The 27266-nt window shown below is 39.9% G+C and overlaps 1 protein-coding gene across 3 annotated transcripts in view; it reads right to left on the bottom strand.

Annotated features, from left to right (window-relative positions):
- The window catches only part of Ctnna2 (catenin alpha 2), a 1115747-nt gene extending 1089491 nt beyond the window's left edge, over positions 1–26256 (bottom strand). For all 3 annotated transcript variants that reach the window (XM_021164212.3, XM_021164215.2, XM_021164213.2), the window contains exon 1: positions 26059–26256. The gene's annotated coding sequence lies outside the window, so the exon portion shown is untranslated. The remainder of the gene's footprint in view (positions 1–26058) is intronic.
- Positions 26257–27266: the final 1010 nt, after the last annotated feature.

Here is a 27266-nt window from a genome sequence, read left to right as displayed (position 1 = left end):
TACTGAACATTAATTAGACAGCTTCGTCTTGAATAGATAGGAAAGCAGATCCTGTAGGCTAACATTGATGTGAAATGTGCCCCAGCTTTCTTCCCACTGGCTCTGGACCCGCCTGGCCTTGGATCAACCATATACATTCACTTATCCCTTGCCTCTGTTCCTCTGCAATGCCACCAAAGTTTTCTTACTGTTCTGCTTTCAAAGTCAGTTACAGTATAATAAGACCTTGCATTTTTTTGTTTTTATTTTTCCCATCGTCTCTACTTACATCCCTTATTTTTCCACATTGTCTAGTGCAACTATCACTATTCAACAGCTTTCAATAATTCTAATAAGAATTACATTTTGAAGCTGTCATAATGGAGATTGTCCTGTTCAATTTCTCAAAGGGACGGAGAGATGAGGAGAAAATTATTGTAGCTGTAGATCGTAAATTGGAGTAAGGTTCCTGACCAACAGGTGTGTTTCAACTTATGATGGGGTAGAAGCTGGAGAAATCTAGCATGGACTATAAATGTTCCAAGTGCATAGTGCTCAATGGTAAGCCTAAGCCTACTAAAAATCCAAACTCTACAATGGACCCCACTGGAGTTCATCATACCTTTAGTTTGGCTATTCCTGTGACATGCCCTGTGATTAAAGTATGTTGTACACAATTCACTGGCTAAAGAAAACATCCTAAAATCTAAATTTGAAGGTTACTACTGAAAGCATTGTTTCATTGAACTGAAAACATATAGTCAGCCGTGTTATCTGAAGTTGAGGTTGGCAGGTTCTTGGTTAGAGTTACATTCTGCCCAGCATTTCTCTGGTCTTCTTCCCCATCTGTACATCCATTGTTGCTACTACATTCACTTCATGGAATCTATGAACATGAATTTATGCTTTTTACAATTATCTCAGTGTTTAGAAGTACAACCGTGTGTCACTATTTAATACTATTAAATACACAAAGTTTGATAGTTTTGCCTTGTCATGGTCATGTACTTCTCTTATAAAAAGTAGAAATGATAGCAGCTTTTAAAAAATGAATCAAGACTTGCATGTGTAATGTAACCCTAGATTTTGTATTTGGAGAATAAAATTATAAAACTCTAAAATGAAAAGCATAGTTCATAAGAAACAGCTGGTGTTCAAGCTATATACATACCTTCCTGGGAGTAGAGCAAACACACACAGTGGGTAAATCAATAAATGTACGTTGAACAAGATTATTATGGTTTTTGTCACCCTGAAGTGTAACTGACACAGTGAGTATTTATAGTCTAGAAGGGAAATTCGTTCTCACAATTTCCAAGGTCTACTTTCCTGTCGAGTAGATAGCAAGTGACTTTTGCTGCTGGGGGTAGCCTCAAACTGATGCAGAATGATAACAGATTATAAATACTGATATGGCCAGGAAGGCAGACACACTTTTCTTCCAGGAAGCCTGAGAGTTGGGCTTCCCTCAGGTCAGATGCATGGCTGCTCTCATTAAGACAAAAATAATAAACTAATAGGGGATAGCTGCAATCAAGTGCTTATCCTACAAGAATGGGGGACACAAGTTTGAGCCCTAAAACCCACATTTTAAAAAGATATACAAATGTCATTGCCCACTTAGTAATGAAGACAGGTGGATCCCTGGCATAGACCAGCCACATTAATATTACGTGGTGAATTTCAGGCCCATTAGTGATGCTAACTCAGAGTCGGGGTGAGGGCTAGTAGGTAGTATCTGTGGAGTGAAACCTGAAGTTGTTGTCCTCTAGCCTGCACACACAATCTCATAATCCCTCTCCCTCTCCCCTGCCTCTCTGCTGTCTTCTCTCTCACAATGTAATATCAAACAAATATAAGGATTATATAGGGTCAAGTTCATCAGACCCAGCATCAGGCAAGCAATTACAGAGCAGCATATATCATAGGATGAGCTTTCTGAGATAAGAGATGACAGAACTCTCAGAGATATATCAAGGGACTAAACAGGCTTATCAATTGTTATTTCAAAGACTCATTGCTTTCTAGAAATAATGATCATTGGACAGTAAGGAGGACTGGAGGGTGGAGCAGTGTAAATTATCCAGGCAAAATGTCATCCATGAACAAAGCTACTTTGTGTGGGGTTGCTAAGCCTACCACTTGGTCATGAAGGAGAAGAAACTGAAAGCAAGAATGGCCATCTCAGCCAACAGTGACATCGTGAAATGAGCACCTCAAAGCACATAGAGAAAACTGAAAGGCTCAGAGATGAAGACATAGCCTTTTCCCCTAAATTCTATACCACGACATCAAGAGGGATGCAGAAGGATACACTCACACATGGTATCCTTAAAGGCACAAAGGTATGTGTGTAAATTCAATAACTCATAAAATTTTCCTCTCATAGTTATTCATGTTGAAAATTATTAGCCAAAATATATTCTTCACGATTTTATAGAATTACATTATAACATTTAGGAACTGAAGGGCAGGCTCTGAGTGTGTTTAAAAATGTGTTCTTGCTGAGTTTCTTCCTCAGTACTCATGTCTCACAGCTCAGAACTGCATGTAACTCTAACTACAGAAAGTTAAACACTCTTTTCTGGCCTGTAGGGGAACTGAGCCCTATGCACACTTGCATGCACATGTGCATGCACACAAACATACCCCCACCACACACACACACACACACACACACACACACACACTCACTCACTCACTCACACAAATAAAAATAAGTAATTTTAAAAATAGGATGATAGGATCAAGAATATCTGCCTCTTCTTGCACCATAGTTGTCATTTGCATGGGCTTTGTACATGAAGCACTGTAGCCTTCTGCAAAAAGAGAGCTCAGGAGCCCACATTCTCAACCCCTCTGCATTGGCCTCTATGGTTTTCCTGGCTAGTTTCATCACTCAGCTTTTTACAAACTACACAAAGCCACACTTCTGGGAAAGCCTGATAACTAGAAGGAACACATTGTTTTCTTTGGAGCTCTCTGGTTTTGTGGCTACATCCCATCTTCTCTCAGCAGATATTGATCAGAATCTTGGGCCATGGACTACTGACTCCACTGCAAAGTATCTGTCCAAAGAATTTTACTGTCAGCATACCTCTGCACAGTTCTAAGCCAGCAGAGTCCTTGAGAGCTGTCCTTTCCCCTCTAACACCAGTGATAGTTTATGGCTAGCCAGCTGTAATCACAGTCACTGGCTTGGCCTTTTCTCATCTCTTCCAGCAAAAAAAAAAAAAAAAAAGGTCTGGAAGACACCAAAAATAAGTTTAAGTGTGGCACATTTCTAAAATTCTTCTTTAAAACATGACTTAACTACTTCATTTCTTCCCTTCTTTTTATACTTCATCTATCCCTAAAAACCGAGGCTCAGCTAAAATTTACTTTGTCTAATTGTCTTTTAAAATATTTATTTTATTTTTATTTGTGTTCCTGTGTGTGCCAAAAGATAGGCTTTAGGTTCCCATGGAGCAGGAGATACAGGCAGTTGTGACTCTTGTTCTCTGCAAAAGTAGTATGTACATTTCTTCAGGCTTAGATAATGGACTTTTAAAAATGTATTTATAAAATTATTTAATGACATATCTAATGAGGAATATTTGCTAAGATGACTCAACAGGCACCATAAAGACTTCAGCTCCATCCATAGTACCCACATCTGAACTCTATCTCTAAAAACCATGTCTTAGCTTCACCCCTGCTACCCATGTCTGAGTTCCATTCTTGGTACCCATGTGGTTGTAGAGAAGTGACTCCTTCAAATTGGCCATTGACACCCATATGTGTCATGCCATGACAAGAGTACACACACACACACACACACACTCACACAGTTTTCTCAGATGTATCCTGCCTGATACCTATCATTCCTGCAATTCCACATGTGAAAGAACAGATGATAAAGTCTTTTTGTCAGAAGTTATATGTCTGGTTGTATAAAGTTTGGCTTAGGCTTTTTTACGTTCGACTCTGTATTTAGGGATATGCTTGTTTGTTTGCCTTTTTAATGGCAGAAACTCTCGAGTACTATAGAAGGAAGGGACATCAGCATGTTTCCCAAGTTTATTAGAGAACTTGCTGACATGGCACACAGTTTGGAAGTGGCACCCCACAGAGCACTCCAATGTGCTCCTTGATGCGGCTGAATCTACCAGAAGCATTGATCATTACCAAGGCCTTAGTTAGTTTAGTAGCAGCTTGTATCACAATATATAGTACAAGTGCTCATGGTTTTAGTTGTTCATACATGTACAGAGGAAAATAAAATATAGCCTTAGGACCTTAGAAGAACTGAGGAGCACAGTGTAATAATCTATGAAGACACAGTGTGCTTTCTTTCCATCTCAAATAGCTATACTGGATATGTACTGTGCTGGCAGAATGCTTGCCGCCCATGTGTGAGGGCCTGAGTTCATTCTTTAGCCTCTGCCTGTCCCATCCCCATTCCTCAGATTAATGAATAATTGGCATGGTGCCTTTACAGATGCTGTAAAATTACTATTTTTAAACACACCAACATGCCTATAAGCTGCTAGTCATTCATATTGTAAAGATGTTATTGCATTTTAGATTGAATACATTGACTGAATTTCTAGATTTTTCTGGCCCTGTTTTACATTCGGCTATATCTATTTATATAATAAATATTATACACATATATAGATAGATAGCACATAATTTAGAAGCATATAATTTTATAAGGGTTGTTAGATGAAGAAAGCTCATCCATGCATTAGAGACATTCACAGTCAAGAATGTGGAATGGAATACTGCCATGCCAACAAACGCAGCAGTAACTCTGTGGTAAAGTATGATATATATGAGGCACGAAAGTGAGACAGAAGCTATGAGGAGAGTGAACAGGAATGCTTAAGAGAATAAATAGGTGGAGCTTCATGAAACAAGGCGTTGTTGGACTAAAATGTCACGCACAGCATCCCACACTGAAGCGGAAAAGATGCCAATGAAAATGAATGAAGAAAAGGAAAGTGTTTGAATATGATGATTCAAGGCTGGCAGAAAGAAGCTTCTTCTAAGACACTGGGTGCTTCCCTTCTTCTAAGGTACTGTGTGGTTCCCTTCTTTGGAATATGGCTTCATACCTGAAACACTAGAGCCTTGCCAGCACCCTACAGAATTTAAATTTACTTTGGTAGGCACAGAAAGATACTAAACATTTTCCTCCAAAGTGTAAACTATGAAAACTATTAATGATCTAATTAATCCTATGCTTGTACAAGAAGATAAAAAAATATTACATATACAAAGAGATGGGAAGAACAGAAAATGAGAGAGAAAGTTAGAGGACAGAAAGAGAAGCAGAGGGGGGGAAGGAGAAGCAGGAAGGGACATTGAAGAATTAATTCAGAATTAATAAGCTCCTCAGACATTTGGATCATTTAGAAGTATGCCAGCAAAAGGCAGCCAGCAAAAGGAGTTTGAAAAGTTCATACATCAAAATCATCAGTGGAAACAACAACATCAACAACAAAATCCATTAGTCAACCAGAAACCAGCAACAAAATTCTAAACCACTCATATGCTAGTCTTTACATCTTCATCCCATCCCAGCAGCCTTGCTGACAAGTCACACACATTCAGTACACATTTGGGGGATAAGTAGATGGAAACAGGACTGGCAAATGCTCCCTCCAGCTCTCCCAGTGTCACCCAGATTAGAAAACTCCAAGGAAGTTTATCTGCATTTCTTGAATTTGTTCCCTCAGCACCCTGAGGCACAATGACTGGCTGCCTTATAGTTCATTTCCCGTGACTTAAGAGGATATTAGGATACTGTCAATTTTTCTGTGAACACAATAAAAAAAATCAGACATGAAATCAGCTTCATATCTTCCAGCCTATGAAGATGGGGGGGGGGAGTTGGGGGAGGAGAGAGCTTTTGGCCATGAAAGAGTCATTAGTGGAAGGCGGAATGTACAACAGGTTCCAGAAAAACCAATTTAAGCTTTCAAAATAGCCTAACTCATTTGGAGGGTTTATTTAAAAAAAATATTTCCTAACATAATTTTAGCTATTCACTTCATTACAAGTCTAATAACACCCCAGTGTGCATGCTTAGGTGAGAATGCTTACCTGCCTTGCCTAACCCATACCTGAGGCTCCCACTCACATAGACCCTGCTGTGTGTTACTGCAGGCATAAAACTTGTGCTCAAGGAGATTGTCTCTGTTGCTATGGAAATATCATTTAATTTCCTAATTAGTAGGTATATAAATGCAAAGCAACAGCTTTTCATTATTTCTGAAGTTTGGTGACCAACTCTATTGTTTGTGTCTGATGGCAAGCCCCTCCCCCAACGCTTTTAATACTTTTTATTCAAAGTAAGAATTAAGAGCTTAACATTCCTTGCATTTAAATGCTTATAACTTGATTTGTTTTACAAGAGAAAAATGTGGAATAAAGCAATGAACGTGTACACTGTTTATTATTCTCAAGAAAGGCATATAAAAGCTATGTATACACCATTGATCCAATACTAGTGGGAGGTTTTCTTTAAATCATAACTTCCCTCATGGTGATAACTGACAGAGGGTTTTTAATCAGTATATAAAAAGATTTTGGCATTCCAGATTTATCTAAATAAGACATAACAGGCATGGTTACTTTCTTAATTTTGTCTAGTGTGTTTGGGCCTCTGTGTTGAAGGATTCCCAGCAACCCTGGGTACTGTCAGGAAGTGGGTGAAACCTTGGTACTGGAGCCTATTGGAAGGAAGCTGTGTCATTGTGGGCTGCCTTTTGATCTTATTCTGGAACCTAGGTGCACTTCTTCCCTTCCTCTTCCCTCTTCTCCTCCTCTTCCTCCTCCCCCCCTCCTCTTCCTCCCTCTCCTCCTCCTCCTCTTCATCTTCTCCCCATTCTCCTCTTCACTCTCCTTTGAGACAGGGTCTCAGATGCCAGAGGTTGGCCTCGACCTCACTATGTAGCTAAAGATAACCTTTGACTTTTCCTCCTACCTCTATCTCTCAAGTGTTGGGATTACAGGCATGAACATCACATGCAGTTTATATGATGCTAAGGATCAAACCCGGGCATTGTGCACATAGGAAAGCACTCTACAAACTGGACTATAACCTCAGAACTCCTCTTTCTTTTTCATTGTTTTATTGTCAGGCCACCATAAGGGAAAAGGCCTATAGTATAAATGTAACTCATCATGGATTCCCTCCCTCTCTTGAGTTTTTCCCTTGCAAACTGCTCTTCTCTCTGCTTAAAGCAAAGCAAACGCTCCCATCCTCATGTCTGGCCTGTTAGCATGTCCATCCTCAACCTCTAGCTACTCCCTTCCCAGTCCCTTCTCAGCTCAGTATTGAAAAAGTTCTGAGCTGAGCATCAGGTGGAATCCATTTTGGAAAACATCTTCACTAATCCATCAGACTCTTCCTTAGTCGCTACTATCTCTCTAAGCAGACTCTTGTCCCTTTCCAAAGTATCGAAAATGGAAAATCAGTTCTTCATGACTCAGAAGATGAAAATCACCACTCAAAAGGATCATTTGTAGGATAAAATGCAAGTGAAGGTGTTTGGCAGCCCATTCCAAGGTGTGTACCCCTGAGAAATTTCACCAGGAAACAGTTCTAGTGTGAGAGGTTTACTGGGGAAGGGGAAAGCAAGAGGCCATACCAGAGTGAGGACATTGAGAAAGAGAGGGGGGGGGGACAGGAAAAAGAGAGAGAGAGAGAGAGAGACAGAGACAGAGACAGAGAGACAGAGACAAAGACATGGAGAAAGTCAGAGAGAGACCGGCCTAGAGAAACAGACAGACAGAGGGAGAGGGAGAGAGACAGACAGACACAGAGAGACAGAGACAGATACAGAGACAAACAGAGATGTCTATATTACTATAGAGACAGAGAAATAGAGGAGAGAGACAGAGACAGTGGGAGACAGACAGGGGATGAGGAGAGAAGGCAGAGAGCAGAGATCTGGGGTGACTGGGGGCTCTTTAATGCACCTGGTGCACCTGGCAGCAGCAGGTGATGACATAAACTGCTGCTATGTTCCTGAGAGCAGGGCAGTGGGATTGCCTGTTTGCTAACAACACTCAAGTTCTCTTGACTAACATGGTCAGTGGACATCAGGAGCAGTGTAATAGGGACAGAGGTTTCCTCTTTTGAAAAGATTTGTTTGAATTTATGTGTGCATATGGGTGTCTCTGTCTGTCTCTATCTCTCTGTCTCTCACTCTATGTGTGTGTGTGTGTGTGTGTGTGTGTGTGTTGTGAGTGCAAGTGTCTTTGGAGGCCAGGAGAGGGCACCCAGTCCTTTGGAGCTGGAGACAAAGGGATAGGATTGTAAGTTGTCCTATTTGAGCACTGGAAACCAAAAACAAGTCCTGTACAAGAACAACAAGCACTCTCTTAATCATATCTCCCACTTCCTCTTTATTGATAAAACGATCCCTGATAGTCCTGAGGACAGTATTAGTAAAGTACCTCTGGTTTCTTGGGAGATAGCAGAAAAGCTCTTCACAAGAGATAAGGCTTTGGTTTTCTTTTTTAAACGATATAATTTTCTCAGAATATCATCCCCAAAGAACTACTGTTGAGCTTAGCAGGCTCCATTTTTAAAATGTTCCCCATACCATCAATCAATATATGTAATAAGACAGAGATCATGCCTAGAAGGAAAATGTTGCCCACTCACAGATCAGAAACCGGGGCGAAGAGACAGCAAGCCCAGCTCCTCCTATCAGAGAAAACACTTCTAAGGAGACCAGACATTGATTGTGGACAATTTTTGAGTGCTGCTGTGCCCACATCTGAAAGAAGCTCCCAGGTCCACAAGTCGTGACTTCTGCAACCCTAACACTGAAGTCTCCTAGCTTCTACCTATTGATGTATTTGGATAGTTGGTAATGCCAAAGCAGCAAGCCTGACCAAGGAAGTTCCACATGAAAGAGTTTATTGAGAAGGAGAGTCAAGGGAGTCGAAAGAAGAGAGGAAGAGAAGAGCAAGGAGAAAAGAAAGAAAGAAAGAAAGAAAGAAAGAAAGAAAGAGAGAGAGAGAGAAAGAAAGAAAGAAAGAAGAAAGGAAGAAAGAGAGAGATGAGAAAAAGAAAAAGAGCCAGGAGGAGGCATTCTCCTTATTTATATGGAAAATGACATAACACAAGTAAGGGTGGGAGGTGAGCCAAGTGGGTTCTGGGATATGGTGGTCGTTGGTTTGGCAACAGGTCTGCAGGTCACAGGTCACACTGTTAACTCAGAGGTTTGGAATGTCCTGGTGCCAACATCTACAGCATTTGCTCTGGCATTTCCATCCTTCATTGTCCATTTGATGTCAGAGGAGATGTCATGGATAGAAGCAAACAACAGGTTCTAGGGTTGCTCTCTCTCTCTCTCTCTGGGTTTCCTTGTGTTAGCTCATTCTGAGTAAAAACTTCAGGCAACAGCTTAACAAAAATCATCTTTGTACTGATAGTGTTTTTGTTTTCATTGCTGACACCTTAGACTTCAAGGGCAAATATTGATACAGGACACATTCATTTTAAACCTTCCTCTTTTTTCTCATAACGTTATTGTGGGTATTACCGAGAAGCAGAGCCATGCTTCCTACCAAGCTTCATGCCACATTCAGGGCCCTTCATCTATCTCTATGATTCTAATTATCACCTCCGTGTTTGATCCAAGCTTTCAACTTTGAATGCCAGAGACAGAGAAAGCCAGATCCTATTCACAAACACTAACTGAAAAATGGCTTGGGCTCTTCAAATTCAACAGCATCCAATACAAACCAAGTTCCTCCCCAGTCTGTTTGGAACAGGGGGAGATGTGATAGAATTCAGCTGTCCTTGCCTCTGCCTTTGTTCTATGTCTTACATCTCCCTGGTCCTGAAGCCTTACCTCATTTACTCAATCACAGCTGTTTTCCTCTGTACCTTCTGCCTCCTCACCGGGACCCCTCAAACCTCATGCAATTGCTTTATTTTCCTGGTTCTCAAATTTATAATTACTTTACTTCTTTCTCCTCAACCTATAATGTATTTCTCTAGTTTGTCCTTGTTGGAAACTCTTACATAGTCTTCAAATTCTCACTCAAATATGCATTTTCAATTCATTGACTAATTATTTATGACTTTAAGCACTCTGTTGTTGCAGACAATAACTAACTCTGCCTATGCCACTAGTTGTGTTTTGGATTTTCACTATTTAGGGGTCAGCACTTCCTGCTAAGATTCAAAATAGTGCTGCAATCATCTTGGTAACTCAAAACAAGTACCATTCCCAAGAAAGGCAATAGGCATCTCCTCGTCCATACTATGGGTAAATGTGGGTGGAACAATTAAATATTAGTTTCAAAGTGAAGTATTTTCTTTCAGGATTATAATGAACAAAGGACAGTTATGTCTTACATTATATATTAAACTTAAGCTTACCCATCACAGTGGATTCTTATTCAGATGTTAAGATGAATGGAATCATGAAATTTGCAAGTAAATGAACAGGGAGCTACAATCATCTTGAGTAAGATAAACCATATCCAGGAAGAAAAGTCCTCATGTTTCTTTCTTATCTGTGGGGATAACTTTTATGCTGTAGATATGTAGGTTTCATTTAGAATACTCACAAAGCATAAGTAGATAGTAAGGGACCAGGTGAGGGAGTGATTTTCTGAGGAAGGAGAAATAGAATATAATGCTATAAATATGAATGATATATAGTCCAATTGTATAATATACATATAGATAATTTTATTACAAATATATATCATATAATGGGTAAGTGAGAAAAACAATGTGGCAATTAGATATCATAAACCACCAAATTAAATGCTTTGGAAAAAAATTGATGTCTAAAAGTATAACAAGGCTTCTTTTGTATTATTAAATAAAACAGAAATAATCATTTTATTTGTTTGCTTTCCTTTCTGAGAAATAAAACATCTGTCATACTAGTCACAGAGTCTAATTGTATAATTCAAGGATGTATATTGAAACATTACTGATTCCAACACCACCCAAAGAAAAATCACCTTCTCTGGCACCAGTCCCTGCACTTCCCCTCCCCCAACGCTTGACATTTATTTGTCTACATGCTGTCTTCATAGATTTCATAATTCTGTATGTTTTATACAAATAAAAAATATAAAAGTGCAATGCTTTGTGTCTGGGCTTTTTTCATTTAGCATTATACTTTTAGGTTTTTTAACCTATCAGTGAGTATTCAGATTCATGGCTGAATATCTCCCATTGAACACACGGAGCAAATTCTGCTCCATTTACCCCTTTCACTTCTCTGCTATGATGAATGATATTGCTGTAACATAAAAGCACATGGTTCCTGTGGACATTCATCTTTACTTCTTTTAAGGACATACTAAAGAGTAGACATTTTAGGTCGTGAATTAAGGTGAAATTTGGGGGGAACTGCAAAGATGTTTTCCAACATAGCTGCACCATGTCACATTTGACTTCACTTTCTTTACAACCTATCTAGCATATGTTTTTCATGATCTTTGCTTTGAAGCTGTCTACTGGCTGCTGACAGGTAGTTCATTCAGCTTTTGACTTGTAGTCACACAATAACTAATGATGTTTACATCTGCTTATGTTAGTATGCTGGATATCCATTGTGGAAGTCATTACAATCTATATTCCAATCATATTGTTATTTTTAATCCAGGTATTTTGTTTAATTCAGGTATATATTGAATGAACTGCACCTACTCGCATGGTTTACACGTATTTCATTCTGTCTATAGGGTGTCTTTCAGCTTTCTTGATTGTGGCTCTGACACACTACAGGTTTCAACCTGTTAAGAAGTTCAACTTAAGTACTATATTAATTATTTTTATATGCATAGCTTGCGATGAAGCTAAGAATGCACTGCCTAACTCAAGATACATAAGACTGGAACCTACGCTTTCTCTGAACTGTTTTAAATTGGGCTTTTACATTTAGGAATAAGATGCATTTTCAGCTAATTTTGTAGTGAAATGAAGTAATGGTCCAAATTCATTCTTTGCATATGGACATTCATTGCCCCATTTATTCCAGACATTTTTCTTTTTCATTCCATGCATTTACATAATGATGTGTGATGTGAATTGTGCCACATGGGTTTCAGGCTTGAGTTACAATCATCAGAATTGCAAGAATCTTAACTTGTTGAGTCATGTTAACCAGCTCCTCCAAGACTATTCTCTTGCCCATTGACTTACCTTGTCACACATGTTGAAAAAAATCAATTGACTTCAAATATATGGGTTCATTTCTGAATGTGCATATTCAGGATCTCTATGTCTGTTATTACTCCACAGCCATAGAGTCTCAATCAGTGCAGCTCTGCAATAAGCTTGGAAACGCCTATGTGTGCATCTTACAATTGTGTTGTTTTATAGGATTTGCTTTGGCTATGTTTGTATGACAAATGAACTTTATGGAGAATCTAATAAATTCTTTCTTTTTTTAAGCTAGTAATTAGAAAGCAATAGCATTGATTCTGTGGATCAATTTGTCTCTTTAATCGTGTTTTTTCACTTGTGTATACTGATGTATTTACCTTTATTTAGCTTTTTGTTAACAACTTTCAATACTGTTTTGTAGTTTGCAATATGAAATGATTTCTACAGCTGGACATTATTCAATATTTTACTTTCTCCAGGAAACAATCAGTTACAAGAGTAGCTTTGTACCACTCTGGTGGCCTTCTACCCAATAAAGTGCTTAATAATGACACATATTTATGATGTTGATATCAAGCATTTTAAACATATTCAAAAAGGAACATTTATTTCACATGCTAACTTAATTTAACTGAAAATAATTCACAACCTATCAAGAGCTACATTAAATGGTGACAGATCTGGATTTAAGGGGTCACCTATTCATCACAGCAACAGCACAAAAACCTGTCTGTAAAAAGCCATCCAGACATCATGAAAGTTCGATCAGATAAATAGCTCTGTCTCAAATTAGTCAAACAGTCTAAAACAGAAATTATCTATGGGCTGAAAGACTTATTCATAATTATAAATTTAGTGTTATTTGAATTCATGCTTATTGGTATAATTATTTACAGAAAAATAGAACTATTAAAGATAATATTTTCAAAGCAAGTGATCCATCATCCATAAAGATATTCTTGTTTCATAAACTGTGCCTTGACACTTGCCACTGAGTTCACATTCCCATTCATTATTCTGCAAAGAAAATGTTTATTTTTTTAAACCAAAAATGAGGTCTAAGTATACTATGTAACTCATAGAGTCTTAGCAGGACTACTTCAGTGAGAATAAATACCATCTTAGTTTAGATTCTATTGTGGCAATGAAACACTCTGACCAAACTAAGAAAAGGGTATCTTTTGTTCACACTTTCATATACCAGTTCATCATTAAAAAGAGAATTTAAGACAAGAACTCAAAAAGTCAAGGCATATAGACACAGGAGCCGATACAGAGGCCATGGAGGAGCACTGCTTTACTGGCTTGATCCCATGTTTTGCTCAACCTGCTTTATTATAGAACCCAGGACCACCATTCTAGGCATGATGCTACTATAGGCTGGGCCCTCCCACATCAATAACTGATTAAGAAAATTCCCTATATCTTGTCCTAAAGCCCAATCTTATAAAGGCATTTCCTCAACCACTCCACTCAGATGACTTTAGCAAAACATGCCAGGAAAATATGTACTGGAAATATAGTTCACTGTTATAGCCCCAAGTTTGACCTATACCCCTAAAGAGAGAGGAAGGAAGGAGGAAGAAAGGAAATAATAAATCATTAGCAATATGTATACATAAAATCTATACCAGATGAATAATTAGACTTTCAGGGAATGAGTCCAGTTTCTCAATCTGCATAATCAGTAAAAATTTTTTATTGATTTTTATTTGATATTTTAGGGCTGCAGAGATGACTTGGTGGTTAAGAATACCTATTGCTCTTGCAGAGGACCCACATTTGGTTCCCAGGACTCATGTCAGATGCTTCACAACTGTCTGTGACTCTAGTTCCGGGGGAATCCAACATTCTCTTCTTGTCTTTATAAGTATCTGAATCACATGCACAGAACCATACATAATATACCCAAATAATTTAAAAACCTTCAAGACATTTCATAATACAAAATTATAAGAATAATTATCAAGTGAATCTTTCTTCCCAAGTTTGAAAAATGTGGTCTTTAGACAATAAATCAAGGTAAATTCTGGCCAAGTACTTGAGGCAAAATACACCTCCTGTGGGTCAGCTGGCTCCTGTGTTAAAACTTCCACATTCTTTAAAATAACACTAGATGCAACTGAAGCGCCGTCTGGCATGGCACCTTATAACACAATTGACAAAATAAGTCACCAGGTATCCAAAGAATACAGTTTGTGTGTGTGTGTGTGTGTGAAATGTAATATAGTGAACATTTTCAAAATCAAGCAGATCATTGTTCACTCAACTGGCTAGCAATTTAGAAAGGTACTTTGAGACTCCTAGGAGCCACATACAAAACAATCTCCATAAAATATTCAGAGATGCCCAGAAAACTGTCAAGTCAGTATTACAAAAGAGTATATGGATTTTATTTATTCAATACACCTCATCCAAAAAGGAGTTCATAAACAGAAAGATATGTGAATTAATGTTGTGAAATACTGTATTCCCAACAGATATCTAAAAATCATTTGTTAAGTCACTGTTTAGACCAAGTATTTAAGATACAAGGATACCTAATTTACACTAAATCCATGTTAGAAAAAAAATACCTTATGTTAATATTAGAATAAACTGTATGGAAATTCGTGTTTACTTTTTGTTGTCAAACTTGTATTTGACCCATGCCCTATTATCCATTCTTGTACTGTTATCATAAGTATTATTTTTACTAGAGTTGAGCCTACAGCCTTTTGTACACTGGGCAAGTGTTCTCTACCACTGACTATCCACACCCAGTTTCTTGCCTTAATATATAAAGTGGTCACACAATTGGTAACCAAAAAAAAAAAAAAAAAAAAAACACGAGAAAGACATAATTTTTCAAACAGAAGAGTATTTTAGCAAGGTGACTCAGAACCAAACTATGTATAAAAACCAAGAGACATGTTCTCTCTATCAGTGAAGAATTAGTAGAAACTATTAAGGAAAACTTCCATTCCCCCCCCTTGTAAAAGCCAAGCAATCTAGACACAGATGGTAACAAACAGGACAAATTGAGAAGGATCTCCTTTAGTGAAGAAATAGAGTCACGATTCTGAAAGATACAGGAACTAAAAGTGAAAACTAAGAGAATTATAACAAAAAGTTGCCATCAATTCTCTCTCATAATTACCTTCAAGAGAGAAAGAAAGCTAAAACACACACACACACACAAATAAAAAAAAAAAAACACTCTTTCAGAAATTTAATAACTGTTGAACCACCATATTCGACTTTTAATAGGGGTATAATGAAAGTAAATATGAAGCCTTAGAGAATGAAAACCATTTGGATTCCCCAACATACTCTGTTACAGGGACTATGACATTCTGTCATGACTTTTAGAATGATAACAAAACTCTCTTTACCCCGAAAATAAGCAAGATGTACAGAGAGAAAGCATGGAAAGACTCAATCTAAAGAAACAGAAACTACCTTCAGCAGAAACAACCTTCAGACCACTTCACAGAAATACCAAGAGATGCTTTCGAAATCTCAGAAAAGGTATCATATAAAAGACACCTATCCCTTCCATGTACTTATTAGAAAACTTTTATATATGCACAATTATCTTGGGTTTTTTTTGCAGAGAGGTGTGTCATCAGGAATCTTCATGCTCACAGGTGGAACAGAATGTATGTACTGTTTTAAGAGAAACCTGGCATTAACTATCAAAGTAGAAAGTGCACACACTGCCTGAACTAGCAGTTGTAGTTAGCAGGATTACAACAAAAGGCGCTGGTCCATGTGGAAAGTAAAACTGTGTAAAGATGTTTCTTACAGCCTTGCCTAAAATAGTAAACCAGCAGAACAAACTGTCTATGGAAGCACAAAGACTCAAAAATCTAAGGAGGCCCATACTGAACAACAAATCATACCAGTGGAAAATAATGACTGAGATAATCAGATACCTGTACAGTGATAGCTTCCTTTTTAAAAAGATTTATTTATTTTATATGTGTGCTGAGTGTATATATGACGGGAATGCAGTTTACTTGGAGGCTGGAAAAGGGACCAGATTCCTTGGAAGTGGAGTTAGAGGCCTTTGTAAGCTTATGGGAGGGGGGGTGCTGGGACCTGAGCTCTGATCTTCTAGATGTACAATGTGACACATAGGTAAAGGGTATCACCTCAATTAAGGAAGCCTTTGTGCATCTGCACGTGCATTCACCCATTTGTGCCTGTGTGCATGTGTGTGTGCATGAGGGTGTCTGTCTGTCCATGTGCTCGCCCGTTAACATACCTACTTATAAGCACATTCAGCATAAAAACCGGCTACCTAAACTCAGTTTTTTGCCCATGGCATAGATCATACTAGAAGGCAAAGCACACCAGGCATTTTATATCTGTATATACTCAAAAAATATCAATATAATGTTCAATCAATGTGATGTTATCCCCAAAACATGTACAGATTTTATTATGCCAGATAATGCAAAAATGCATTTATTTTCAAAATAAGATACAAAATGGTACAGTCTAAGTAGTGCTGTCAAAAGATATCACTATAAAATAACCTGAAATATACTCATGGTGGGTGGGGGTGGTGACTAGAAATTTACCAAATATTCACTGGGCAGTTAGTTGGACTACATTTTTTGGTTTTGAGTTTTCTACTCGTCACTTTCTGGAAAGTAGGTAGTGTTACTGTGTCAGTATCAAAGACCAACAGTGTTCTTTTGAAACAATGTATCCTTTGTTTCATTCTTGAGATACCTCCATGGACACAATGTGTCAACATTTCTGCATTCCCAGCCTGTCTCCTCCCTGGGTGTCCCTTAGCAGCTGTTTTCTCAGCAGATATCAATCAGAGTCTTAGCTCTTTGTCTCTCTGATGTTGTTTTCCTATCTCTCCCACTGCTAAGCATTGATCCCATCACCCTGCAGACACAGCTCTGCCCCAGTCTCCAGACCCAGGCAGGACTGAAGGAAAGTTAATGTAAGATCTCCTTCACTTCCATACTCTTATTCCAAGAGCTGAGTTTTCCTTCTGTGAAAGACGAGATTTCTGAGACATTTCACAGCAGAGTTAGCAGAGAATTCCACACTCTCTACTATGTGCCATTACGCTGCTCAGGTGAATATTTTATATCTGTGTGTAGGCTGTCAATTTGTGAGATCAAATTCCTTGTCCTATTCATATATGGATTCTGAGCTGATGCTCTACACACACACACACACACACACACACAAACACACACACACATTTTTCATACCTTATGTTAAAGTATTTAACGAATGACTGATTTATTTGAACTGAAACCTATAAGATTTGTTCAAAAATGGAATGGGCTCAGAGACTTAATTCAATCAACAAGTAATTGTGAAGGGACTGTAATAGAAAAAAATGTTAGAAAAAAGAAGCTACAGTTTCTATCCATGAAAAAGACCTTAGAAAACAAAGCTAGAATAATTACTGTTTTGGCTTCACCCTGAACAAGCAAAACATGTAAACCTTCTTGCCTGAGGCCCCGATTTCACAGATGGGCAAACTGCAATCAAGCTTCCTTGCCTGGAACCCAGGCTATTGCCAACATTCACGTTCACCTCCTGTCCCAACCCCATGGGTCCTGCTTGCTTTACACTACTTGAAAATATTTGTGAGCTTGCCCACTTTTCAACTGTTGCCTTGAATCTAAATTCCTTTCCCTCCCCATCCAGTTCAGGCTTTGAGCTGGCATGTGAATTTCTTCCTCCTCCTCCTTCTGATACCTGTTTTTGCCCACATACCCAAATAAGAAGCTGTCCCAAAACATACAGAGCCTTTTATTGCAGGCTCCTTCCAAATGCCCAAGAGTGCAGCTGCACTTTAAACAAAGGGCAAGGCTTACTAGCCATGCAAGGTCTTTTGCTCATCAACCCTTCCACTGGCTATGCCCAGTGCTGAGCAGTCAGATAAGAGAGCATGCTGCAGGATGGCTTCTGGCAAAAGTTCCCTCATTAGAGGCTACTGCCTACAGTCTGTTAGAAACTAGATTGCTTCCAGCTTCTCACCATTTACTCTGATGTTGGCTACAATTTGTAAAACACATGAAACTCAAGAAGAACGAAGACCAAAGTGTGGACACTTTGCCCCTTCTTAGAATTGGGAACAAAACACCCATGGAGTTACAGAGACAAAGTTTGGAGCTAAGATGACCATCTAGAGACTACCAAACCTGGGGATCCATCCCATAATCAGCTTCCAAACGCTGACACCATTGCATACACTAGCAAGATTTGCTGAAAGGACCCTGATATAGCTGTCTCTTGTGAAGCTATTCATGGGCCTAGCAAACACAGAAGTGGATGCTCACAGTCAGCTATTGGATGGAACATAGGGCCCCCAATGGAGGAGCTAGAGAAAGTACCCAAGGAGCTAAAGAGATCCACAACCCTATAGGTGGAACAACAATATGAACTAACCAGTACACCCTGGAGCTCGTGTCTCTAGCTGCATATGTATCAGAAGATGGCCTAGTTGGCCATCAGTGGAAAGAGAGAGCCATTGGTCTTGCAAACTTTATATGCCTAAGTACAGGGGAATGCCCGGGCCAAGAAGTGGAAGTGGCGGGAGGGGTGTGGGGGTATGGACTGGGGGAGAGGGCACAGGGGACTTTTGGGATAGCATTGGAAATGTAAATGAAGAAAATACCTAATTAATAAAAAGGAAAAAAAAAAAGAAACTAGAGCAGCTGTCCTAGTACTGGCAGTGCATGAGGCTGACAGAGAGACCAGAGAGCAGGCCAGGCAATAAGAGCTGAACACAGTTTTATACCCAAGACCCATCCCACCAATGTCTGGCCCTTTCAAATGCATTTCTTTCCCTGCCTGGACAGATCATACACAACTGCTATTCAAAGTGATTTGATGACCTTATACAGACACCTCCAGCAGCAGCAGCAGCAGCAGCAGCAGCAGCAGCAGCAGCAGCAGCAGTAGGAGGAGCTTTGCTAACTTTTTGAAACAAATAGCCTTACATGGGCATTTGACAGGGCTTCCAGTTGTTTTAATTTTAAAGATACAATGAATAAAGCTATCACAAGTTTTTAACACAAAAGTTACTTGCTTTTTTATTTTTCTCAGTCATGGACTGAAAGCACTTTTAAAATTAGGAGAAGTGCCAAACTGTTTTCCAATATATTACATTGTTACCAGTCATGGGTAAGTGTTGTATACAGTTGCTTCGAATTCTCACCTAAACTTGATATTGGCAATTTTCATCTAGAAACTTCATGATTAATGTTGTGGCATCCCAGTGTCTTTTCAGGTTTGATTTTATTTTCAGTTATGTGAATATACATGTGTTGTGTGTCAGATGAGTTCAGGTACCTGTGGGAGACAGAAGCTTCAGGAACCCTGGAACTGGAATGACAGGGAGTTGGATCCTCTGCAAGAGCAGCAATGTTCTTTTGTTTGTTTGTTTTTGTTTTTGTTTTGTTTTTGTTTTTTTGAGACAGGGTTTCTCTGTGTTCTCCTGGCTGTCCTGGAACTCACTCTGTAGACCAGCCTGGCCTCGAACTCCACCTGCCCCTGCCCCTGCCCCTGCCCCTGCCCCTGCCTAAGTGCTGGGATTAAAGGTGTGTGCCAACACCGCCCCGGCCCAAGCAGCAATATTCTTAATCACTGTGCTACCTCCTTAGCTCCACTCTGTGGCTTTTAAGTTTTCATCATTTGTGTGAGAAATAGAAACACCTGGCTCAGTGGCTAAAGCAGCTGTTGCACAAATCTGAGAACCTGAATCTTTGTCCACAACATCCACTTAAATGCTGGGCAGGTATGGTAACCAGCTGTAATCTCAGCAATCCAGATTAAGCAACAGGGAACTTCCCCGGGAAAGCAGGCTAGCTAGATTATCCAAAATCCCAGTGTTTTCAGCTCTGCAAGAGCCTCTGTTTCAAAAATGAAGCCAAGCAGGATCTAAGAAAACATCTAACATCAACTTTTGATCTCTGCACACACACACACACACACACACACACACACACACACACACGCACACACATGCACACACACGCACATTCAAGGGAGTGTAACCAGAAGTTTTCTGCTAAAATTAATCAAGGCAGGCTTTCCATGGAGTGAAAGAAATGTATTTGTAAAGGTTTGTGAGTTCAAACCCTGGGAACCACGTGATAGAGAGAAATGACTCCATCAAACTCTGACAGCCACACATATGCCATGTGTGGTTGACATTCATTTCTCGGTCATGTTTTAGTTCTTAAAGCTATTTGTTAAACTATGTATGTATACTCAAATGTATGTGTATATAGGCCAAAAAGATAAATTATATGCTTGCTACACAAGTATGAACACTTCCAGTGCACCCCATTCCCCAGTAAAGTATTATCATGTATCTGTAATCCCATAACTCTTACAGAGAGACAGGGGTTTGTATCACAATGGTTAATCCTGTCTCAAAGTGGAAGACTGACAATCAAGGTTGTCCTTTGACCACCATATGTGAGCCATGGTATGTGACCACACACACACACACACACACATAAACACACAAACACTTTGAAAACAAAACATATTCAGATACAGAAAGGATAAATACACATGTGGGGTGTGTGCATGTGTGTGCATATGTGTATTAAAACAATTAAAACATGGGTTCTATTATTATGACAGCAAAAATATAAGACACCCTTAAGTGATCAGCAGCTATAAATTTTATAGATCAATACACAAAATTAGTCCATGTGTGTCATCTGTAATCAATCTTCCCATTTGTTAAATATCTTTTGCTGGGAAAACAATTGCATTTCACAATATGAAAGTTCCTATTGTTAATACACATGAAAGTAATGATGTAAGAGCTGTATTTATGGATCAAGCCTTCAAATCAAACTGAGTAATAGTATCATTTTTCAAATTAAAGACATGAAATATTAAGTGTTATAAAATGAGACTATCACTGTCTCTTTATAATATGCCCTAAGCAATGATTTCAAAGAGGTGTAAAATGCATATTTGTGGTTGTGTTCAAATTGATATTTAAAGGCAAAACATCATACTAGGAAACTGAAAATACCTAACATGTTGTTTTTCAAAGTTATCTGTTGCTTTAATGCAAAACCAACTAGAAATAATGCAATTGAAATATTTTATTTAGACTGTGGAATCTTTCAAGAATACAGAGAATGAATTCCAAGTAGAAAATAAAACCACCACGTCCCTAAACAAGTCATTCATGCCAACTCCTCTAAGAATCAGAACATTGGAAGCTCGGGTCAGCAGGGTACGAAAGGCAGAAGATAGAAAGGGCTGTGAAATGTCATCCTTTAGATGACACACAGCCATTATCACCATCACCTCACATCTGTAGTTACCTGTATCAGACATCCCCAAAACCTGCATCATCAATAATTCGTCCAAGATAGAGGTACTACCTGCTCTTCACTTGCTCATCCCAGTAGTTCCAGTGGACCCTTCTAGACCTTTGTCACATAAACAGTTCTAGTTAATCTCAGTGGGTCACAAACAAAACAGCCAGCCTATTTGAGAGATATTTGTGGGGAGAGGTATGGTAATGAAATAGGGTGATTTATATGTGTGACTTATATGTTAAAGTAATAATGGTGATGATAATAATAATAAACATTTTAACATTACAGTTTAAATACTATTCATTTTTGGAAGTATACACTTGCTTATGACTAATATAACTTTAACGGTTTACCACTAAGTAAATGTTTTACTACTAGGGAGAAAGAAATGAAGTTGTGTGCACACATTAAAAACAGAACAGAACAACTCTATAAGCACATAATCACTGCCCACTTTGAACTTTGTTGCAGAAAAAGAGAGAGAGAGAACTTCCTGGAAACATATTTTCAGAAGAAGGAACTCATTTATTCAGTTTCCATCTTTTTCCCTGTTAGATGGCAAAACGTTACTGTTTATGAACTTCACCCAAAATTGAAGGTTGACTAACACCCTTCCATGTTTGTCTATAAACATCTGTCTGTCCCTCCATCTTGTACAGATATTTAACCTGATCAGGACAATTCCAGATAACTCTTCTTGCTGTCACCACATGTTAATATACCAATAAGACACCTAAAAGCACTCTCTCTATTGGCATCTGTAATGGTTTTTGCATTCCTGTGAAAAGGAAAATTAGTAATTACGTAATGTAATGAGTAAATCATAAAGCTCAAAAAATATAATAACTTCAAGAAGTTCTGCATATGTTAAATAGAACATCTTCACAGAGATATAGTCCTAGAATACCCATGGGGTAAGGAAAGGGAAGTATGATAACAACTGTATTAACCATGATTATCTAGCAAAAGTAATGTGTTTTCTCTGACTCACAGTTTAAAGAAAATCCATGAAAAGAATATTGAGAGTTTGCCTGTGGCAAAGACTTTGAGTTCTGTGTCTTATGGAAAGATAGAGTACCAGATATGTATGATCAAACCTAGAAATAAATCCAAAAACTAGGTAAAGGGGAACTGAATCTCCAGTGAGAAAGTGGATTCCAAAGTACAATCAATTGACTTGTCAAATAGATGGTAGAATATTTACTATGATGACATGTTTAATAGCTTTGTAAAATGGTCACCAATTTGTCCTACAGTCCAGAAAATGAATAGTCTTGTTGATGTGCCTCTCTCCCATCACACCAGGCTTCCTCTTCCATTTGTGCTCTGACTCCACACTGCTTGACATTCTTCTCTGGGATCTCTATAAAAGCCTGGATGCTTCTACTAAATAAAACTGTTTTCCTGGTCACACAGACATCTCACCCATTCAGAACTACTGTCAGGTCTCTCTTCCATAGCCATAGTGCACATCTATATGATATGTTGGAATGCTTTAAAGCCTGCCCTCCTAATTAAAATAATGCTAAGGAAACACATACTTTGCTTCAAATTTTGTGCTTAACAGATTTAATCTCTAAGCAAATTCCATGAATCATAATCTCATATCATTGATAAAACAAGTTTCTTAAAGAGCAGTTAAAGCACACGGTGTTCTTGAGCAAGAGAAGCTGAACTCAGTTTGAAAGCGTTCTACAAAGATCTGGCTCTTTGCAGCTGTGAAACTGGACCTCATGCGGATACCTTTTATCTTCAACTATCCTACAAGCTGAGGCCAAAGACAGTGTCTTTTTCTTCTTTCCACTTCTTTCAACAGCTCACCCTACTCAGCATTAGCTTGCATGTGTGTTAAGAGCTTGAAGGGAAGAACATATACAGAATATACCCAGAATATTTCATGTGAAGGTCCATAGCATGTTCTATGTGGTCTTTATATGTATTTTAAAGGCCCAATGCAATTAAAAACAGATGCTTCTGGAAATAAAATTCATGTAAAGGCAGTGCATGTGTGTAAATGTGTTTGTTAGTTAGGGGGTCAAGGTGCTCTTTTGTTGTTTGTGTTCTGTTTTGGGGGTGTTGTGGAACAAACCAAGGGCTGGCTCTTGATGTGCAAGAAAACTAACACTAAGCTACACCCCAGCTACATCAAATTGCCTTTTTATGCATTAAATCCTTTTCTACCTCATATTTTATTCATTTAACTCATCTACTCTCCTAAGATATTGTCGTAAACAAAATATTTCATTTTCTATTTCTTTAATAACTTCACTCTCCTTTCACAATATTGATGAATATTTATAAACAAAAGTCAGATAAAATGTGCCTTTCATTTCATAGTGAGCACTGTATTCTTATCAGAAATACTCCCTCATGCTTCTGAGAGGAAGATTTGCAACAGAAAAAGCAGGTTGGGTGAGGAACTGCTCCTCCCACACCCAAAACTCCACAAAGCCAGTGTAATAGGTTGGCAGGCAGAATGGCCTTTGAAAGTAAGTTAGAACCAAACAAACTTACTATTACCATAGATGATTGTCACAGCTGAAACTTAGGGTGAGGAAAGAAACAGCAACACCAAAGTCACACGTGTATGGAATTCACTGTCATCTAGTATAACCATTCAAACACATACACAGTTGAGCACAATTCTTCCTGGAGACATTAGTAACTGGTACTCCAACCAAGCTCCTGTCACATGGATCATAAGCCTGGGAAGCCATGAAAGGAGCTGCATTCCTCCAGGGAAGGTGAAGGAGAGAGGCTTCTCTTGTTTGCTAATATCATCTACTTTCCAAATACGAATCCACATGACCGTCAGTATCAGTCGTTTAGGCAGGTCGGCACTCTGTCACTTTCGAAGGCAATTCTCTTCATCTCAACTCCTACTTTACAGTCACATAAAATGCAAAAGTGCCTATTACACTGCTGGAATGTCATCAAAATTTCAACAAGAGGAATAAATCCACGACTTTCTCCATACTATAGTTATTGACTGCAACTTCAGTGAATCCAGCTTTGGTCCCTCTAAACATGCTACCTATACAAGAAAATTAACTTATGGTAAAGTTAAGGCTGGGGGGGAGAGTGTAATCATACAGAAGAATCTCAATGGGGCAAACTAAGTCTTTGATTTTTCAATCTATTTTTTGTGCACACAATCAGACCCCTTGAAAGGATATACTGAAGCAGCATGGCTGTGCCACCATGTATAAGTTAAGCTTTTCAGAAACATTAGCAAACAGAAAAACTGCCATGCCATTCTTGATGAAGACTGAAATGTACTGAAGTGACGCTGAAGACAGCAATGTGAAACACAAGATTCGGTGTAAGCAACTGATGCAAAACTGACCGAAAATTTAAAATTCTTAGGAACAATCCCTCCAGAGCTAATTCAACTTTCCCATTAGTGTAAACACATCTAGGAATAAGTACACAGAACATTTTTCCCCAGAAATATCAAGATTTCTATAAGGCGGCTGAGCAGGACGGAGGGTGCCCGTGCTGAATCCTACCACACAGCTAAAGCTATCAAAATGATCTGTTTACAAAACGGCAGAGTAGAGCCTCATTCTTCAATAGCTGGCTAGCCATTCTCAGTGTCTTGAAGTTAACCAGGGATGAACAAAAAGTGTTATCTTTCTATTTCTTCAAAGCAAGTTCTCCGGGTGTTTTGCATACCAAGCAAACACACAATGTGTAATGCACCGGTATTAAAGTTGAGAGAGTTTCTGTCTGTGAAGTAGTGACGGAGCCAAGGACACACAGGTTCAAGTCCAAGCTGAATATTAGGCGGGTGGTTTGAAAACATCAATCCAGAAAGGCCTAGAGGAAGGGATTCAGGCTTCCACTGTTGCCAACCTTCCTCACCCCTCCCCTCTTTCCTTTCTTGTTCCCTTCCAGGCTTCTCTTTCCTTGTGGTTTCTCATGGAGACGACAATCACAGCAGAAAAGGCTGGGTTTTAAATTAGTGTGATACACACTGGGAATGTGTAATTCCCAGGGGAGAAAAAAAGAAAGGAAGAAACTGTTGAAGAGGGGAGTGGGGGACGGTTGGAAACATATCTAAGTGACGATCTCCCCACCCCCACCCTTTATAGCACATATCCATAGATTGTTCCTGGACTCTATTCCTTCCAGTTTCCAGTACTCTGTCCAACTTGACCCTTAATCTTGACAATGTAAAGAACTGCAGGGCATCCTCTGCGCGAGCGTGCCTCTCTTGGTACAGGAAACCAATTTTCAAGAAACCCCCGAATCCGGACAGTTGTACCAGGCAAGGATGCTCCCACCATCCCACCCTCAGGGAAGGGGGTGAGGATAAGAAAAGGAGGGGTGATAAAGAGAAGATAGATGAAAGGTATGCAAAGATGAACTGAAGGGTGAGTGGCTGAAAGGAAGACAGGGAAGAAAGAAAGGGTGGGAAGGAAGTAGGGCTGGGTGAGAGAAGAAAGGGATGAAAGAAAGGCTGGAAAGGAGAAAGGAGCGGAGAGGAGAGAGGGATGTTGGGAAAGATGAGGGCGGGAGGGCTGGAGAGCAGGAGGGAGGGGAGGACGAAGAGGATGGGAGGGAGGCAGGAAGGGAGGGAGGCAGGCAAGGATGGAGGATGCTCTGCCCGGGACTCACCTCTGTGGGTCGGTGGGAGTTTCTCGCCTCCTCCTCCTCGTCCTCTGTCTGCAGCAGCTGGCGCGGAATGACAGAAGCTGCTGGAGAGGCGGCGGTGGGGACTAGGGCAGCTGCTGCAGCTGCTTCTGGCCGAGGTGCGGTGCCGCCCGCTCCGCCCGGGTCTCCGCCTCACTCAGGGCTGCCAGCAAAGCCGCTCCCCCCTCCCCCCGCCCGCCCCGCGTCCTGCCCAAGCGAGCGGCAGCGGCCCGGATCGCCGCTAGGGGAGGTGGCCAGTGCGCACGCGCGGCCGCTCACTCGCTTGCTCGTTCGCTCGTGCCCGCGACTCGCCCGGGCTGCAAAAGGATGGGCACGCGGGCGCGCCTCCCGGGCGCGCCGCCCGGGAGCGCCGGAGGGGAGGGACTGGAGAAAGGAGCCACAGAGGGCGCAGGTGCCGTCTCCATGGCAATGGCGTTACCCTCTGGGCGGGGACCAGGAGCTTGTTGCGGGCCCTGCAGGGAGGGGCTGGACTCCCGAATGATCTGCATAGTGGATGAAGGACAGGATGGGGTTCCGCACTCAGAAAGACCTTACCACGTGGCAGCAGGAGGCCAGGGCCCGGTATAGCCCAGGTGGACCTGTAGCCCCGAATGCCAGAGAACCTGAAAGAGGATGCAACTGTTCTAGAAATCAGGGCTGTGGCTGTTAAACAAACCTCTGTGAACGCAATTCCTCTGTGAAAGACATTGTAGTTATCTGTATTAAGCACTCTAGGCATGTTGAAGTATCCAAAATATTTAAGGTCACTCTCTGCTTCATCGGGGTTACATGAGTTGGGAACATGAATAGAGACATGAGTGCCTTGCCAGCGAGAAGTACTGGTAGCTTGGTGATGGGGTCTAACGGTGAGATTTGCTTAGAGGCAAAAACAGTAACCAGTACACCACTATATACAGGAAGAAGCATAAGTTACAATTGTCTTTGTTCGATCACAGTGCCGATTGACAACTTTGGCTTTGTCTGTACTACATCAAAGCGGAAAAAGTGGAAGAAAGCGTCTGGCAACTTGGAATACAGCCTGCACTTTATTCCATCTGGATTCCTGGTCCACTGGATCTTTTGTTCATGTTATTCTTAAATGACCCTGGATCACTGGATACATGCATTGCTAATGCCCTTTTATCCTTGGCTGTGTCGCGGTATTTTCATCCACTGTTGCTCCCAAATGGAAC

The sequence above is a fragment of the Mus caroli genome, unplaced genomic scaffold, assembly GCF_978045245.1.
Source record: "Mus caroli unplaced genomic scaffold, Mus_caroli_1 scaffold_7, whole genome shotgun sequence".
NCBI lineage: Eukaryota > Metazoa > Chordata > Mammalia > Rodentia > Muridae > Mus > Mus caroli.
Note: the sequence above shows the minus strand (reverse complement) of the source record. Positions and strands in the feature narration are given on the sequence as shown.